Here is a 14,874-nt window from a genome sequence, read left to right as displayed (position 1 = left end):
GTTTTCAGGTAAACTCTCTCTGTGTGACAGTATAAACAAATCCAATATATTTTGGGTCCCTACAAAATTTGCTGAAACATTTTCTTTCTAGGATTTTAAAAATTATTTCATAGTAGGTATTTTTCCATGTAATCTGTGATGCTCTCAAATTTTAAATATTATAGTGTCCTATTTGGAAATAATTTCTTCCTCTGTGTTTTCAGAAAGCATTTCTTACTTTCGAAAGCAAAATGCTTTTCTAAATATCAACTAAGTCATACATTATGATTCCCCTTGTTCCTTCTTGAATTTTTTATATTATATCTCATTTTTTAGCCTTTATTTCTTCTTACCTAAAAGTCTGTTGCATTTTAGTTGTGCATATTTAGATATAGTGATTTTTAAGACACTTTAAATATCTTAAAACATTTCCTATTTTTCATTTTGGCAAACCATAAACACACTATTAATAAGTTTTCCCCAAAATACATCAATGAAATCGTGCAAACTTATCTTCTGTAAAGTAAATCAATGTTTCAGACCAGAAATATTTGCCTAATAATTCAATTTAATAAATCTGACAAGAGAATCTATCTGACAGGCACTGTGCCTGTGGAAGCCTCCCTATGCAGTCACTGCCAGCCTTTAAAATTGAATTTACATCATTAATGTAGGAATGACCTTATTTTATTGCTTAATAGCATGTTGAAAGTCGACAGGTAGATCCACCCTGTAGGATTTTTTTTTTTTTTTTTATGGCATTTGTCGTGCTCCCACTAGTGCCTGTGAGTTTCAATGATTTTTCTTGACTCATACCAGTTGCTAAGTAACGTGGAAAAGTACAGCTGCAGCTTCACTTCCTTCAAACTGCTGCTCCTAAATATGAATAAAACCATAGACATTCTATTTTTGTGTTCAGAACTCACTGCTTTCAAAGCTTCTATGTCAGATTCTCTGAAGCATAATGGAGAAGGCAGTAAAATTACAGGCCAAATAAGACTTCTGAAAAATATTTGCTTCCTTTTTTTTCTTCCTCCAGATGAGATAGGATTACTTCTCTTTTACCTCTGAGCTCCCATTAGAGTCAGAAAGTGGACAAATTGAACCAAAAACCAAGAAGACGCATTGCTTGACCTTGGGCAAATTATTAATTTCTCAAGTAGTCTATAATGTATGAAGTGGTTAAATTCAATGATTGTTCTCCCTCTTCCAGCTGCATGAGTCCATGAAACAGTTGTGCATGATATCACTAAGCCACCACATGGTATTATTTCTACATAAATTTTATAATTTTTTTTTATTATTATTTGCATTATATCTCTATTTGGCTTACACAGGATAGCTACTTAAAGATATTGAAAACAGAATTCTACCTCTCCACCCTTTATAGTTCTTTGCACTCTCTGTGGATGAGTAAACCTAATCACATAAAAAATAATATGAAATAACAATCCTTTGACAAAGTTCTAGGTCATTTTCCTTCTCAAAATTCACATTTAAAGTCTGGACCTACATTTAGTTCACATCTTGGTGAATGAAGCCAACTTCTATGTTGTCTTGCCTTCTCTTTCTCTCTCTCAATTCCAAGTGACTAATTGCTTCAGTAAGATCTCTCTTGGTGGAAAGAGTTCCTATACAGCGTGTTGAGTTCTTCAAATATAATATGTATTTTTGTCCATTATAATTGTGAGTGCCTGTCTGCTTTCCTCCTGAGGCTGTGACATCCTACGGGGAGAATGTTTTTTGTATTTCATCTCTACACTTCCAGGGCCCAGCACAGTTCCTGTTGTATTACAGTTATTATATATTTTCTTTTAACCAGCAGAAGTAAAACTGCTTTAGGAAGCCTCATATGTTCTTAGGCTAGTGGGGTGTAGTTACCAAATTACTTCTTTTCAGAACAAAATTTCATGGGAGGTATATATCCAGATTTTGTACATTCAGAGAAAAATCTTAAGAAACAGCAGTTTATGCATTGCTATAGAGCATATCTTTACTCAAATTTTTTGATTTAAGTGTAAATCAGAAACAAGTAATCATGGTCTTTTAAAACTTAATCTGTATAGCATGTGTATGGCACATGGAGAGGAGGGGCTGAATGAGAGAGGAGTAATTGTTTATCTCGAAAGGATTTTTTATGGTAGTGGTATTTATAAAATAAATTTTATGAAACAAAATTTTCATTACAAGAATACTTTGTTAATTGAGAGCTGAATGTGATGTTTAATAGCACTCTCTTTCCCACGTAGTAGTATATTACATATGTATATTGTATGTGTATTATATGTCTGTGTATGTGTAAATTAACCTTTAAAAATTCTCTGTAAATCCTAGAAAATAACCAGTATTTATGAATTTTAAAAATGTGGATTTTTAAAATAATACAAGAAAAAAGCTCTACACTTATTTCTGCCTTTTATTCCTTAAATATAATCTTTGAATGTAGGAAGAAATAAAATAAATATTTTATAAGAAAAAATAATCACCTCTTTGTCAGTATACCAAGTAGGCTTAGTTCCCCAAAATGTAAAACAAAATGGGGAGATCTAAATAAAGTCTTTCTTATATTCTTGCTTATTCAAATACAGTTACTTTGCATAGTAAAATGTAGGTTTTTAACATGCTTAGTAATGTAATGGCTGAATGTATTCAGTATCAATTTAATTAAATGAAACTGCCTTCCAAATATATTTACTCTCTATATTAATTATTATCTCCCAAAAGTGATTGGTTGTTTTTAAATGCATTAATAATGTATTTAAAGTATTTACATACACTTGTGAAAATATTGTTTTTCTCTCTTCATAATTTAACTTATGGGCATTCACTAGTTATTTTTAAGTTTAAGCATAATACCATGGGGCATTTTGTGTAAAATATATTGTAGAGTTGATTCCAACCATGATTTTAAGGTTTAATTGTGGAGGGATTTTTGTTTAATACTATGGAGGCCAAGTTGTTAATTATTCATTGAAAGGGAGGAAAAAAGAAAGAAAAGGAAAGTAAGAAACAGATAAAGAAGAGGAAAGGGAGAAATAGCAGACTTTTTTTTTTTAGGACTCAAATGTATATGAAGCAAACTAAATCTGACATCTTGGACATGTCTTTAACCTGATATCATTTAAGCTAAGTCTCTTGCTTACTTCAGGAAGAAGAGAGATTGCTGCCAGGGTTACATCCAAAAATGTATATCAATGTGCTTTTTACACATATCCCAGCTGCTTTTTCAGTAGGAATGCAAGGAGCACTTCTGTAGACTAACGCTAGCCTGATCTGGGCTTGTTCCTATCTCTTAGTCAGATGGCAAGATGAGAGATAACTGAGAGACGCAAGATGGCTGAGAGACTATGCTGACAGATGACTGCTTAGAATGGTAGTAAATAGCATTCCAAATCCAGTGGTAGTGGTTTTACCCCCACACCACCAAATAACTCAATTCTGACACTGCACGCCTGCATGCTCAGTCACTTCCGTCATGTCTGACTCTTTGTGACCCTATGAACTATACCCACAAGGCACCTCTGTCCATGGGGATTCTCCAGGCAAGAATACTGGAGTGGGTTGTCATGCCCTCCTCCAGGGGATCTTCCTGACATACAGATTGAACCCACGTCTCCTTCATCTCCTGCTTTGACAGGCAGGTTCTTTACCACTAGCACCACCTGGAAAGCTCCAATTCTGACTCTGCTGCTGCTGCTGCTGCTGCTGCTGCTGCTAAGTCGCTTCAGTCGTGTCCGACTCTGTGCGACCCAGTAGACGGCAGCCCACCAGGCTCCCCCGTCCCTGGGATTCTCCAGGCAAGAACACTGGAGTGGGTTGCCATTTCCTTCTCCAATGCATGAAAGGTGAAAGTGAAATCACTCAGTCGTGTCCGACTCCTAGCGACCCCATGGACTGCAGCCCACCGGGCTCGTCTGTCCATGGGATTCTCCAGGCTCGAGTACTGGAGTGGGTTGCCATTGCCTTCTCCAATTCTGACTCTATCCATCTGGAAATAGCATCTGATCCCACAGGTTAAGGGCCCAGTCCTATAAGACTGCTGCCTTCCACTCCTACCATTTCAGTCTGCTCTAGTAATTCCAAGTTATCTCCCGTGCTTCTGACTGATCAGTTGTAGAACAGAGGTTCCAAAAACCCCCATCTTGGGTTCAGTTAATTTGCTGGAGCAGATCAGAGAACTCAGAACCATTTTGCATACTAGAGTGCCAGTTTATCATAAAAGGATGTAACTCAGGCACATCCAGTTGGAAGAGATGCACAGAGTAAGGCATGGGGAAAGGGTGCAGAGTACCCATGCCCTTTCCAAGTGCTCCACTCTCCTTAAATTTCTATATATTCACCAACCTGAAAACTCTCTGAACCTAGTCCTTTTGTTTGGTTTTGTTTTTAATGGAAGCTTCATTATGCAGGTATGATTGATCAAATCATTGACCACTGGCAGTTGATTCAACCTCCCATCCTTTCCCCTTCCCAGAGGTCAGTGGGTAGGACTGAAACCTCTGACCCTATAATCACATGGTTGGCTCTCCAGGCAGCCACCCCCCATTCTTAGGTACTTTCCAGAAGTCACCTGATTTATAACAAAATATACTCGTATGGTTCTCACCACTTAGGAAATCATAAGGGTTTTAGGAGCTCTGTGTCAGAAATGGGACAAATATATATTTCTTATTATAAATCACATTGGGCCTTGATTAAACCCTTCAGTTCTGCCTCACTTGGTCCATCTTCTTTAAGAAAACTCATCTAGACATATTTTCATGATAAATGCAGAGGAGCATGCAGAAGAAGTAAAAGTAAAAAAAAAAATTGATCAATGATTTGATCAATCATACCTGCATAATGAAGCCTCCATTAAAAACAAAACCAAACAAAAGGACTAGGTTCAGAGAGTTTTCAGGTTGGTGAATATATAGAAATTTAAGGAGAGTGGAGCACTTGGAAAGGGCATGGGTACTCTGTACCCTTTCCCCATGCCTTACTCTGTGCATCTCTTCCAACTGGATGTGCCTGAGTTACATTCTTTTATGATACTTTTTCATCCTTCTGCTTGTGTCTTTTCTAATATCTGGTGCGGGGAGCGAGCACCGCCTCTGGCAAAGGTCATGAGGAAGGAGGCTTGGCATGCAAAGGCGGGATGAAGCCTCAGGAGTCTCCCTGGAAATTCTCGAGCAATCTACCCCCAAAACCAGAGTCTGCCTACTTTCTGCTTTGTGCTTTCACCTACACCTCTGACTTTACGGGGGGCTGTCCCCCACGACCTCTCTAAAAAAAGAGTTAGCTTACAGCTCCAGTTAATAATTCCTGGGTGTGACAGTGTTTAACCTACAAACTCCTTTGGAAATCCTCTAGCCTGCTTGAATAGGTTTTTCCGGCCACATGTGATTGTTCAGAGCCTCCCAACTGTGAGAGGCAGGAGATGTTCTAAACTGTCTAAACACAGATTCTTTTGAGTAGTTAAAAGATTGATTAGAAATTGTATTGGTGAAGGGATTTTCACTTGTTGAGCCAATGTTTGCTGCTAAGTTTCCATATCCCTTACCTGCTGTGTCCCTGGCAGTGTATTGATTAATATAGTTGGTGTAAGTAGTCGCTTTAATGTTTGTAACCTGGGACCCTTGAGTTAATTCTTTTTCTTGTTATAGCCCACCACACCTTTGCTCTGTAGGAATGCAACTTTATCTAATGCTTTTTGGAGGCTGGCGCCTGACTTGAGAATAATCACCTTTAGAGAAAAAGGCCTCCGGGCCAGAAGATGATGCAAATCACCTAAACTTTTGCATATGATATGTTTGCAGGAAGAAAGCCTGGCTTACTGCATGACTCTACCCCTTCCCCCATTATCCTCTATGCATAACTTAAGGTATAAAAACTACTTTGGAAAATAAAGTGCGGGCCTTGTTCACCGAAACTTGGTCTCACCATGTCGTTCTTTCTCTTACCTTCTGGCTGAATTATTCAGCCTCTTTTCTACACTGAATTTCCTCACTGAGCTATCCTTATCTCAGCCTCTTTTCTCCACTGAATTTTCCTACTGAGCTATCCTCATTCTATTACTCTTTATATCCTTAATTAACGTTTAATTAAGCAATTGTTTCCTGATCTTCGCCTACGCCGTCTCTCCTTCGAATACCCTGGTTCAGCCGGGGCTGGTCCCCGGCAAGTGGCGCCCGAACAGGCTGATTCGAAGGTAGGTACCTCAGAAAAAGTGTTGAGAAAGTGTTGAATTGAAAAAGTGTTGAGAAAGTGTTCAATTTACGGGATGGATAGGCCCCCACCCAGGGTGCCGCGGACCCCCCTGTAGGACAGACAGGGCGAGTAGTGGTGGGAAGTGTTAAAGGGTTTGAGAGAAAACCCGGTTTTTATTGAAAGTGTCAAAGGGGTTTGAGAGAAAACCTGGTTTCTAGAGTTAAAAGGCCAAAGAAAAGCCTGATCTTTTAAAAGCTAAAAGCTTTATCTTCTATTATACTTAATTTTCTGACATGGGTAACACTGAAACTAAGAATGGCAACTCTTTATACAAGTAATCTTGAAACTGTTAAAGAGGCTACTGTTAATTTAGATACTTGGGTGAAGGTAAAAAACAACTAAAAACTTATCCTATAAATATGATTAAAAATGTTCTGGACCCTCATCATGAGGCTGTGGGATAGCCTATGGGAGAGGCTATAGCGGTGGATGGTAGTGGGTCTCCACCTTCTGCGCAGATCATATTTTCTGCCATTGACGAAGAAAAGGAGGGAGACTGTGCTCTACCTCCGGAGGAAGGAGAGGGCTTACAGGACGCTGCGGCCGGGCGCCCTGACGAGCCCCCTCCCCCTCTACACAAACCTTTAAAAATTTATCCAACAATTTCTGATTTAAGGTGACTACTCCACCTCCGCTTGCACCTCCCAGGGCCTAAGAATTCCCCAGTTTACATCCAAAGTCTCCCAGAGCATTGCCTAAAGCTGAAAAAGATAAAAAAGACTTCTTTTAAACAAAGGAGCTTTTAAAAAATACACAATATACAGAGCCTGCTCCTTGAAGAAAACCCCCTCAGGGGGGCCTCACCCAAGCAAAAAAATAAATAAATAAATAAAAAGAGAAAAAAAAAAAGTGAAAAAGAAAAAAAAAGAAAATAGAGAAAGATCTAAAGATAGAGAAAAAGCTAAAGAGTGAAAAGGAGGAACAGAGAAGGAAGGAATCAGGGAATGCAGCAAGATTGAGAAAGGAAGAAAGGAAGTTAGAAAAAGAGATACAGAGAGAAAGAGAGGGAGGAGGGAAGAAAAAGAGAGAAAGAGGGTAAAGGGAAAGAAACGAAGGAAAGAGAAGGGTAGCGAAAAATGAAGGGGGAGAAAAAAGTGAGAAAAGCAGGAAGAGAGGAAGAGAGAGACTGTAAGAGACGCTGTGACCAGGTGCCCTGGCGAGCTCCCCCTCCCCCCCACCCCCTCTGCGCAAACCTTAAAAAAAAAAAAAAAAAAAAAAAAACTTACCCACCACTTTCTGATTTAAGGCCATTGCTGCCGCCTCCGTTTGCGCCTTCCAGGGCCCAAGAGTTCCCCACTTTGCCCCCAAAGCCTCTCAAAGTGTTGTCTAAGCCTGAGGAAGATAAAAAGTTTTTTGAACAGTGGAGATTTTAAAACAGACTGCGTGCACAATATGCAGAGCGCGCTCTTTGGAGAAAACCCCCTCAGGGGGGTCTCACCCAGGCTAAGAAAAAAGCGGACGGTAAAGGGATTTAGCAACAATATTAACCCCTGATATGCCGGCTGCTCCAATTCCAAGGGGAGTGGCTGGCCCCCTGCCTGAGGGCATTGTAGGACTTGTGCTAGGGTGTAGCTCGCTTTCTTTTCAAGAAATTTCGGTGATATATGGTGTGGTAGATTCTGATTATATTGGAGAAATTATAGTTTTGATCTCGCCGCTTACCAAAACTGTGCAAATTAATAAAGGTCAAAGAATAACACAGTTTTTGCTTTTACCTTATCAGGCAGGAAAAAACTTGACTTCTCAAGCTAAGAGCCACAGAGCGTTTAGATCTAGTGATCCAGCCTTTTGGGTGCAGGAAATTACAGCTCCAAGGCCTTTAAAAGATCTTTTAATTCAAGAAAATAAAATGTCAGGGCTATTAGACACAGGAACAGACGTCTCTTAACATTGCTGGGAAAGACTGACCCAGCTCCTGGCCAACACATAACTACTGAAAATGAGTTGAGATTAGAGAAAGTGGTATGTGGGGTGGGAATGCTGTAGAGAAAAAGGTGAGGGAGAGTTTAAAACCTTGAAGAGTAGTGAGTTCCCCATTGCTGGAAGTATTCAAGCAAAGATTAGATGGTTGCTTGTCATCTAAAAAGCTATAGACCAGATTTAGGTTACAAAACGATAACTGGAGAAGCTTATAAACATGTTGTGCAACACCTCTTTACTTGCTTCTCATATTTAGGTCTGCCAAAAGTTTTAAAAACTGGTAATGCCCCTTTGAGGCTGCGGAGAGATTGTTTACTAACTTTAAATGATTTCCAAAAATTATTAGGGGACATTAATTGGATATGCCCACATTTAAAACTGACTACTGCAGATTTAAAGCCTTTGTTTAATTGCTTAAAAAGTGACCCTAATTCCAGTTCTAAGTTGACTAGTGAGACAGAGTTGGCTCTTGTTAAAGTAGATGAGACTTTAAATGATCAGTTAATTAGGATTAATACTACCAAAAGATGAGATTAAATTATTCTTGCCATAAAACATACACCTACAGGGTGATTGTGACAAAAAGGCCCATTGGTTCCATCTACCAGTGACCCCAAGAAAAATAGTTTTATCTTATCCTAGCTCAGTGGCACAATTAATTATAAAAGGAGGAAAAAAGAAGTGTGGAACTTTTTAAAAAAAAAAAAAAGAGTAGCAAATATAGTAATTCCATTCAATAAGGATCAACTGCAAGTCTTCTACAAAATAGTGATGATTGGCAAGTTGCCCTGATAGATTTCAGGGGTCAAATTTTGTTTCATTTGCCCTCAAGCCCCCACAGTCGTTAAAAGTTCAAAAATGTTAGATTGGCAGTTTGAGGATACCTGTGGAACTTTCCAACCGTATGTAGTTCCTACGCTCCCCTTTACCCTATGGGGGAGGGACGTGCTGTCTCAAATAGGAGATACTCAGAGAAGGGTTTTCTCAATTTCTTAGTTATCAACAGGTGGTACAATTAACAATACTTTATATATTGTTATAAATACGTAATATAAATATATTTGCCTAACTACAGTTTGCCTAATTAGATATGGGTATAAATAAAATATAATAAAGGTATACCTAATTCTATTTATAGATCTATACTTACTTAATTTGTATATAAATCAATATATGTATTATATATATACTGTATAAATGTATATTGCAGTAATATAATGTGTGTGGCTGATATTAATTGGTATGGATTGATGTGCTGTGATGATATATGTTCTGTATGCTGTATAATTATATATGTGTGACATGTATTATTGCAGTACATTGGTTTGTGTTGGTTGGTACTGGCTGTGTGCGTGTTGTATTGCTGTAATATATATGAATTAATATATTAATTATAAGATTAATTTAAGTATATTGATTTATATATATTGTATGTCAATAAGTTTATACTTGTTGCCATATATAAATACATTTTACATTTAGGTATATCTGTATACCAAAATGAGATAAGGAGGTTATACATTTATTATTTAAATTTATAGAGACCTAAACTAAACATTAGACCTAAATTAACATATCTCTAAATTTATATTGTTAAAATGTAAATTTTAAAAATTAAATTGACAACTGCTTGATAATTCCTTTGCAATAAAACCCCCATAGGTAATTGGGGTGGCCAGACAAAAAATTGGTTTTATAGCAAAACAGCCCCCTAGAGTGGGTCCATCTTCCCGCTCAAACTAAAACTGTAGTGGCTTCTTATCCGGGATTGATAGCTACTTTGATATTAAAGGAAAAAAGCGGAACATTGAATTATTTGGTAAAGAGCCATCAGAAATTGTAATTCCATATAATAAGGAACAACTTGATGCTCTTCTAATGTTTGAAAATTGGCAGATTGTTATAAGAAACTATTTTGGTCAAAATTTTTGCATCATTTACCTTCACATGTTTTGCTGAATTTTATATCCAGACATCCAGTTATTTTTCCTGTCAGATGTAAACAATCTCCTATTCCAAATGCTCAGATAGTTTTTACTGATGGGTCAGCAAACGGTAAAGCCTCCATAGTTACTAAAAATCACCAAAAGGTTTTAGAAACACAAGAAACTTCAGCTCAAAGCGCTATAATAACAGCAGTCATAGAGGCTTTTGCTATGTTTGCAGATGAGGAATTTAACCTTTATTCTGATTCTCAGTATATTGTCAGGTTGTTTCCACATATTAAAACTGCGGTTTTGTCTGAAAATAAAACTACCATATTTAATTTGTTAACTAAATTACAGCAACAAATTTGGAAAAGAAATAAAATATTTTTCATTGGACACATTTGGGCTCATTCCAGATTGCCCGGCCCTTAAAATGCCTTTAATGATTTGGCTAACTTGTTAACCAGAAATACAGTGGCTACTGTGACTGAGGAGGCCAGAGCCTCTCACTTACTTCATCATCAATACGCTACTGCTTTAGGATATCAATTCCAAATTCCCAGAGAGACTGCTCGAGAAATTGTGCGTTCTTGCTTATATTGCCCCACTGTTTATAATAGTCTACCTATGGGAGTTAATACTCGCGGTCTCAAACCTAACGTACTCTGGCAAATGGATGTAACTCATGTCTCTTCATTTGGAAAACTCCTTTGTTCTTTAACTGTAGACACCTTTTCTCATGTTATTATTGCAACTGCTCGTACAGGGGAAGCAATTAAAGATGTAATACAACATCTCTTTACTTGTTTTTCATATTTGGGCCTACCAAAAGCTTTGAAAACTGACAATGCTCCTGCTTGTACTTCTAAGTCTTTTCAGGAATTTTGTATAAAGTTTCAAATTAAACATAATACAGGCATCCCTTATAATCCCCAGGGACAGGCCATTGTGGAAAGAGCACATCAAACATTAAAAATCCAAATTCAAAAACTAAAAGAAGGGGAGTTTAAGTATAGCTGTCCCCATCAAATCTTGCAACATGCTCTTTTCGTAATAAATATTTGCTCTTTTCGTAATAAATATTCTAAATACTGATCTGGCTGGAACTATTGCAATGCTTCGTCATTGGTGCCTGGAGCAATTAAATGCAAAACCGTTAGTCAAATGGAAGGACCTTCTCTCAGGACAATGGAAGGGTCCTGACCCCTTATTAACTAGCGGTCGAGGATGTGCTTGTATTTTTCCACAGGATGCAGATTCTCCAATTTAGATCCAAGACAGGTTGATTCGCCATGTTGCAGACCCCCAGACATCCAGTTCCCCCATTGCTTCGATCACAAAAGAGGAGCCCGCTGGAAGGGGAGGCAAGATAAACATCGAGATCCCGGCAAGACTGACGGGGCTGCTGCAGTGCGAACTCCAACCAGAAAATAATTCTACTTATTCTGCTTTGGCTTGTCTACCCTCTCCTTATGTTTTTCTCTTTACCAATGATTCTGGAAAACTTAATGTACATGTGACTTTCACTGGTGGACCCAATGTAGTGACTTGTGAACAATGCATGCTCTCATCTTGTTTAAACCCTCAGTATAATGTTTGCTCCTTTGTAGTGTTACAATGTCCACCTTATCTTATGATGTAACCACTTATTGATATGTTAACTATAGTCTTGCTGTGTTACAACAACTACAAGATTTAATGTGATCACGACGATCTGTGGGCTTACTTATTTTAGGAATATCAGCTTTAATAGCAGCAATTGCTTCTGTTACTGTGGCAGCAATATCATTGACTCAACAAGTGCATACTGCCCAACATGTTGATACCATGTCTAAAAATGTTTCTTTAACTCTAGCAACACAGAAAGTTATAGATAGAAAATTGGAGATGAGAGTAGAGGCCTTAGAAGAGGCAATAATGCATATTGGGACTGAGTTACAGGCTTTAAAAGTGAAAATGGCTCTGTCTTGCCACGCTGATTACCGGTGGATATGCGTGACATCTTTAAAGGTAAACGAGACAGATTATGAATGGGAAAAAATCAAAAATCGTATCTCAGGTGTTTGGAACAGCTCTGACATTGGCCTGGACTTAGGGAAAGTTCATAATCAAATACAGGCCCTGGAACACTGTCGACTGGATTTTACCACCGCTGGAGCAGCTAATGACTTTTTTCTCACCTTCTCTAACTTTATTTCTGGAAAAAACATTCTGTCTAATATCTTTAGTTCTAATTTTGCTTCTCATGATCATTCTTCCTTGTATTGTCAGGATTCTTCGGCAGAGCATTCAAAAGCTCGAGACTGAGCTGTCTCTGGCTGTTTTAAGACATAAAAAAGGGGGAGATGCCGGGAGCGAGCACCGCCTCTGGCAAAGGTCATGAGGAAGGAGGCTTGGCATGCAAAGGCGGGATGAAGCCTCAGGAGTCTCCCTGGAAATTCTCGAGCAATCTACCCCCAAAACCAGAGTCTGCCTACTTTCTGCTTTGTGCTTTCACCTACACCTCTGACTTTACGGGGGGCTGTCCCCCACGACCTCTCTGAAAAAAGAGTTAGCTTACAGCTCCAGTTAATAATTCCTGGGTGTGACAGTGTTTAACCTACAAACTCCTTTGGAAATCCTCTAGCCTGCTTGAATAGGTTTTTCCGGCCACATGTGATTGTTCAGAGCCTCCCAACTGTGAGAGGCAGGAGATGTTCTAAACTGTCTAAACACAGATTCTTTTGAGTAGTTAAAAGATTGATTAGAAATTGTATTGGTGAAGGGATTTTCACTTGTTGAGCCAATGTTTGCTGCTAAGTTTCCATATCCCTTACCTGCTGTGTCCCTGGCAGTGTATTGATTAATATAGTTGGTGTAAGTAGTCGCTTTAATGTTTGTAACCTGGGACCCTTGAGTTAATTCTTTTTCTTGTTATAGCCCACCACACCTTTGCTCTGTAGGAATGCAACTTTATCTAATGCTTTTTGGAGGCTGGCGCCTGACTTGAGAATAATCACCTTTAGAGAAAAAGGCCTCCGGGCCAGAAGATGATGCAAATCACCTAAACTTTTGCATATGATATGTTTGCAGGAAGAAAGCCTGGCTTACTGCATGACTCTACCCCTTCCCCCATTATCCTCTATGCATAACTTAAGGTATAAAAACTACTTTGGAAAATAAAGTGCGGGCCTTGTTCACCGAAACTTGGTCTCACCATGTCGTTCTTTCTCTTACCTTCTGGCTGAATTATTCAGCCTCTTTTCTACACTGAATTTCCTCACTGAGCTATCCTTATCTCAGCCTCTTTTCTCCACTGAATTTTCCTACTGAGCTATCCTCATTCTATTACTCTTTATATCCTTAATTAACGTTTAATTAAGCAATTGTTTCCTGATCTTCGCCTACGCCGTCTCTCCTTCGAATACCCTGGTTCAGCCGGGGCTGGTCCCCGGCAATCTGGTTTCCCAAACAAAGTCATATGGTCAATACCAGAGCCACAATGGGAGTCAGGGAGTGGACTGCAAGTTTATAAGGAAGAAGTGTATGGCCGCAGATGTATTAAATGGCCCATCCATGTACTCTACCACACTTCCTCAGAATGTGGAGGGAAGGCTGCTCCCACTGAAAAAGGAATCTTAATACAATTTGAGGATTTGACGTATGTTCCAGAGCAAGAGACTGTGTGCTTACAGGGCAGAAAGCCAAACTTTGAGTGCAGGTGTTTGCAGCAAGTTTGAAGTTTATTTGTAGGTACCAAGCAAGGAGGAAAGACAGCTCATGCTCAGAAGATCTGAACTCCCTCTTGGTGAAAGCTTTTAAAGTCAGTGTTGGGAAAGTTTATAGGGTGCCTGATCAGCTTGTGGGTCTTCTTCTGATTGGTTGCTGGTGAAATAACAGGGTGATGTTTCAGGAATCTCCATCATCAACCTTCTGGTTCCAGCCAGTCTGGGTCCAGTGCTTGTGGTCAGTGTGTAGTCACAATCCTCCACTGGATGGGAGCTTTACATTTCTGCAGCACAACTCAGAGACAGACATCAGATTGCTATCCATATCACTTCAGGCAAAACTAATGGTTGAGTCTAATCCATTACTGCTTGCGTCTGCTGTTTGGAACTTGGAACCAAGGCCTAGGAGACTAAAGGCTTTTTTCTATCAAGAACCAGAAGACACAGAGGGACTTTTATACCCAGAAAACCCCCTCAGGGTCCTACTTGGTTTTAATCCCCCATTTTCTTTGATAGACATCAGTTCTGAGGGAACAAGAAAAAGACAAGAAAGGGAATAAAGTTTTGAATAGAGATTAATCATCAGTGAGGCGAGAGAACTTAGGAAGACTTGGTTTCCCATACTTACAAATACTGAAATAGACACCTCCTTTTCAGTTCATTAGCTTCTTTTCTTTCCTAAACCATGCCATCTGTATATTTGATATGAGACCTTTAATATTATGAACTCAATTTTTATTTTTACCAGCTGCCCAAAAAATTAAAAATTGAGTTTGTCATTCAGAAAACTTGTCTCACAACTATAAGATGATAAGAATTTCTTAGCTAGAACTGTGCATACTAAGTTGCTTCAGTTGGGTCTGACTCTGTGTGACCCCCATGGCCTATAACCCACCAGCCTCCTCTGTCCATGGGATTCTGTAGGCAAGAATATTGGGATGGGTTTCCATGCACTCCTCCAGGGGATCTTCCCCGACCCAGGGATTTGAACCTGCATCTCTTAAGTGTTTGGCATTGGCAGGAGGGTTCTTTACCACTAGTGCCAACTGGGAGCTAGAGTGTTATTATTTGGTTCTTAATCTTTATCTTGA

The 14,874-nt window shown here is 38.9% G+C and overlaps 1 long non-coding RNA gene across 1 annotated transcript; it reads left to right on the top strand.

Moving 5' to 3' along the window:
- Positions 1-5,565: 5,565 nt before the first annotated feature.
- LOC147361828 (uncharacterized) lies at positions 5,566-12,237 on the top strand. Its single transcript, XR_015137682.1, has 2 exons — positions 5,566-6,169; positions 11,326-12,237. It is a non-coding gene; the product is annotated as an uncharacterized LOC147361828 (long non-coding RNA).
- The last annotated feature ends 2,637 nt before the right edge of the window (positions 12,238-14,874 follow it).

Source organism: Bos grunniens, chromosome 12 (genome assembly GCF_055505025.1).
Source record: "Bos grunniens cultivar Pamir isolate PY7600 chromosome 12, Bosgru_T2T1.0, whole genome shotgun sequence".
Lineage (NCBI taxonomy): Eukaryota > Metazoa > Chordata > Mammalia > Artiodactyla > Bovidae > Bos > Bos grunniens.
The sequence above is the reverse complement of the archived record's forward strand: the minus strand, read 5'-3'. Positions and strand labels throughout refer to the sequence as shown.